Raw genomic sequence first — 4,709 nt, 5'->3', positions numbered from 1 at the left:
GGGGGGGGGTGATGATCCACTCACCAGTTTTACACCATGGGCTTCCCATCTAGCCTCTTACTTTAGAAGAATGGGATCATTTTACAGACATCAGAAAAAAGTAAGTCAAGGGTATGCGCCTTAGTTTTCTCCCATACCTGCCTCTTCTGTTCTTCCATGGCTTCATTCCGGTTCAAGCTGTAGGGGAGACAGGACTTTATTCGTAATCCTGTTAGGGTCTCCAGCAGGGCCTGAGAATTAAATGGACATAAAACAGAATATCAGAAGGAAAGCATAGATTTTTTATGTGTACATAGGAGACCCCATAGTAACATGAAGACCCAAAGAAGTGGCTGGGTAGGCCTCTAGGGCCCCCCCCCCCTTTTTTTTCCTTTTTCCATTTTGTGTAGCTGGAGGCCAAGATCTGGTGCTTAGTGTTCTCTGCTGATACTGGTGTGTGATTGCATTTAGGCCCTGCATCTGTTTTACTCCACGGATTATGACCCATTATCATCATCATCTCGATTTGGCCAGTGGGAACCCTTTCAAACTGGCTCTTGTGTGCTTGACATGTCCACATCAGTGGCACATTTCTTTACTTTTTGGCACAGCTCCATGTTCCAGGGCATGAGGAGGCCGACTGATACCCAGCCGTGAGGGCCAGTCTGGTTGCTTGGTTCCTTTGACCCTCCTTTGAGCACCGACATGGATTCCTTTGACGGAGGACTTCCCGGAGAGGCACTAGAGTCAAAGGGGGAGGAGAAGAGACCACCAGTGCCCAGGTTGGACTCCTTGCCCTGGTTCCATGTATTGTCGACCCACGTTTCAGATCCCCTTGGGTGTGTGCCCACCGCCCAAGACCCCTCACCCACCCAGTGAAAGTCCCACAGAGGCGCAACAGGCCACATCTAGGTGGCCTTCCCTTGACCGTGTCGCCACTGCCTGACTGGGTGGCAGGCACCGCTGTGCCTTCAAGGATGTAGGGCAGTACCTTCCTTGGGAGCGCCGGGCTACTTCCCATGACACCCCGGACAGAAGAGTCGGCCACGCTGGGGCCCACCAACCCCCCACCCCTCACCCTACTCTTCCCCCAAAGCGCCAAGGCTAGGTCCCCAGGGATTCCACACCTCCACATCTCATCAGGGGGCCAGGCACATCCGGTGACGGTGACTGTGTTAAGGTTTTATCTTTGGTGTTTGTCTGCTGGTCTCTGTCTGTAGATGGTGACATTAGAGGCTGGGGTCTCTCTGGGGCTTCAAAGCAATAGAATCTTCCCGAAGGTCACCTGTTGCACTTCAGTGGCAGGGCCTCCTGACCCCGTGGAGACAGCGAGACAGTAGGACTGAGACTGGGCCGGGGAGTGAACCAAGAGGAGCTTGCCAGGCGAGGAGGGTGGGTGGGGGAACGCAGTCTCCAGTTGAGAGGCAGAAGGAAAACCGAAAAGGCGCTGGTGGGCTCAGAGGTCAGGGATGGCAGCGGCCGGGTCGCTGGTGCCTCGGGGAGCCACACTCCCGGTGCCGGGTGTGATTCCGCTGCCAGCCCCCTCTGTGATGCACTCCAGCTGTACTTGGAGTCTCTGGAGTTTCCTTCCCGCAGCAGGGAAGAGAAGGACCTTTCCGAGGCGTTCTTCTCTGCACCCAGGCTCTTCCCCGCCTCCCCGCCGCTCCCCAACCCTAACAAACGGGCTCTGTCCCCAAGATGAAGCCGATTTTCTCCTGGGTGGGTGCTCTCTGGCTGGACCTCGGTATCTTCCTCTTCAGGCCCTGCCAATTTAGCCTTAAGGGCGCAGCGCTAAGTCAGCCAGCTGGTCAGAACCCACAGGCCAGCCGTCTTGTGTGAGGAGGTGAATTTGTGCGCCCGACCGTGATGACAGCTGCCCACGTCTCACCCCACCCGTAACCCCCCTGCCCCCTCCCCCCTCTTCTGCGCCCTGCCTCTAGCCCTCATTGCCCCGACTCTGACTCTGGGGGCGCTCTCTAAGTCTGCGATTTGCCGCCAAACTCCACCACCCCCACCCCCGCCCCCGCCCCGCCCCTTTCTACATACAGGTGGAGACCCCAGCGGTCCCTTTGGTCCGTGGCCAGAAAGCGGGTAAGATTAAAAAACATATATTTCAGCCATTTCTCTCCCCCTCCGTCCGATGTAGCGGGGGAATCCGGTACGGGTGGGTTTACCACCCTTGTACAGAGTGCGAGTAATCACTGCTCTCTCAGCAGGAGCGCCCCCCGCCCCCCGTGGCTACAAGAACAGGTGCGAAGGCATGGGAAAACTGAAGTGTACCCGGACCACAGCCCTGTCCTCAGACTGACAGGAAACCCGAAGGGGCCGCTGAAGTTCTCGTCACGACTGGCAAGGCCCATGAGGGGGGCCCCCGCTGCATTTCGTTTCTGCCAATGTCAGCCTCGGTGCAAGCGCACAATTAATTGGCGATGGCTTGGGAAACCTCAGGGTGACAGGCCTGTCCCACAAGTAGATTACGCTACTCGGGGAACAGGGTTTTCTGTCTCCGTAGACCTGGATACTTATAGACCCTCTGAGAGGGAAGAAGGAGACGTAGAGACTGCAAATGGGAGCGACAGACGCAGCAGCGACCGCCCTCGGAGGCAAGGCAGGAGATCGAGGAGGGAGAGTTTTCATGAAGGATGCCATGGTTCTCCCTGACCCGTGTGACGGCCTGTACGCTTGTGTCGGCCTCGGGTCTTGCCAGGGCAGAACCTCTTTGCCCACGCGTCCGTCTGGAGCGGGAGCAGTGGGCGGATAAAAGTGGGAAGGGGCGTGGGGCCGCGTGGGGCTGAGATAAGGCGGGAGCGCCCGGGACGTGGAGCGCCCCCGGGCCACGTGCAGGTAGTCTGCGGGCGGAAGGCGCAGGTGCGTTCCCTGGCGGCGGCGGCGGCGGCGCCGCGAGAGCAGCTGCGCGGGCGGGTGTTCCTGAAGGTTTTACTGACTTCGGCCGGTGAGAGAGGGGCTGCCGCGAGGCTGCAGGTGCCTGGGCGGGGCAGAGTTGGGGCGGGGCGCTGGGCGCCTCCCCCGCGGCGCAAAAGCGTCAAGCACCTCCTTCGAGCCGGAATCGAACCAGCGACCTAAGGATGTCCACACGTATCCAGCCTACAGTCCTCCGCTCTACCAGCTGAGCTATCGAAGGGTGCGCGCGGACGGGCCGAGTCATTGCTACTTCTTGAGATGACGGAGGCCACCACATCGGCAAGCCGGAGGTCCGGCGTGCCTTGGCGTGGTTGGAAGGCACCTTAGAAAAGAGTAGGGCCGACGCCGCCCCAGCGCCTCTTTCCGGGCAAGGGGAGCAGATCCCCTGCTGTTAGGCGGCTGCCCGAGCGGTGGCCCAGCCTCCCGGGTCGCGATTGTCAAGATGCCTGGGCCCGGGCTCTCGCCTGTTGCATTTTCCCTCCCGGCGCTCCTTTCTACAGGTGGGGACGACACGGGTCCGTGGCGGGAGTGGGGAGGCGGGGCGCTGGTGAAACCCGCGTGCGTGTTGGTTGTGCGGGGGGGCGGGCGGCCTCGCGGAGGAGCGGAGGAGAACCCACGGGAATGGGCACCGGGTGGGCGGCTGCGAACCGCCTAACCGTTACCTGCTGGTTTTTAAATGCCTTTAGTTCAAAATAATCCCTAGGCCAAAATGACATTTTTTGGTGTGGAGGATTATGCCACCACCGTAAGAACCCAATATCGTCTTGCCTGGGTTATGTAAGCCTCCTAAACTAACTGACTGATTTCCCTGCTTTTGTCCTTGACAGCCAGATATTTTATTTTTATTAACAACGATAATAATAATTATAATGATAATTATTATTTTCGGTGCCAAGTAGAGTGGGAGGCGGAGGACTCAGATCAAGCCACTCCCCTGGCTCAAAGGCTGCCGGCCCGGGGTTGCCTGAGCGGCTCAGTCCGTAGAGCGCTTGACCCTCCATCTTGAGGTTGTGAGTTCGAGCCCCGCGATGGGGGAGTGCGCGCGCTTGCTTTTCCCCCTTCTTTTTTAAGGTTTTATTTTTAAGTAATCTCTACACCCAACTTGGGTCTCCAACTCACGACCCTGAGATCAAGAGTCGCATGCCGCACCCACTGAGCCAACCGGAGACCCCGATGTAGAGCTTACCCCAAAAAACAAAACAAGAACTTTTGGTTCACTCAGATTCAAAGTCTTGCAATGACCTGCGCAGAGTGAAGTGGCGGCTGGTGATGCCTGACGGTCTGTTCTGAGGGGCGGCCAGCAGCAGGATGGCCCCGGCCAGGGACAGCTTACAGCTGAGACAGACTACAGAAAAACACTCCCAGAGGTGGAAGTCCAAGTCAAGAGCGTCAGCTGTTACCCAAGGAGATCTCCGCAGCACCAAGTACCTGTGGCGGATTTCTAGGCGGAACTGAGACAGGCATTCTCAGCGAGACACCAAGAGGTGGATTTTTTTTTTTTAATGTTGATTTATTTTTGAGAGAGAGAGAGAGAGAGAGAGAGAGAGAGAGAGAGAGACTGCGTCCGAATAGGGGAGGGGCAGGGAGAGAGGGAGACAGAATCTGAGGAGCCTCTGAGCTGTCAGCACAGAGCCCGACACGGGGTGTGATCCCACAAACCACGAGATCGTGACCTGAGCCGAAGTGGGATGCTCAACCAACTGAGCCACCCAGGCGTCCCAAAGAGGTGGTTAAAGCAGTATTGGAACATCTAGGCAGAGGATTTCCAAGTGAAGTAAAAATATTATCCGTGGGGGCCGGGGGGGGGG

The 4,709-nt window shown here is 57.7% G+C and overlaps 1 non-coding gene across 1 annotated transcript; it reads right to left on the bottom strand.

Moving 5' to 3' along the window:
* Window positions 1-3,031: 3,031 nt before the first annotated feature.
* Window positions 3,032-3,121, bottom strand: TRNAY-GUA. The gene is given in 2 exon segments: window positions 3,032-3,067; window positions 3,085-3,121. It is a non-coding gene; the product is annotated as a tRNA-Tyr (tRNA).
* Between the last annotated feature and the right edge of the window lie 1,588 nt (window positions 3,122-4,709).

Source organism: Suricata suricatta, chromosome 9, assembly GCF_006229205.1.
Source record: "Suricata suricatta isolate VVHF042 chromosome 9, meerkat_22Aug2017_6uvM2_HiC, whole genome shotgun sequence".
NCBI classification, from domain to species: domain Eukaryota; kingdom Metazoa; phylum Chordata; class Mammalia; order Carnivora; family Herpestidae; genus Suricata; species Suricata suricatta.
The sequence above is the reverse complement of the archived record's forward strand: the minus strand, read 5'-3'. Positions and strand labels throughout refer to the sequence as shown.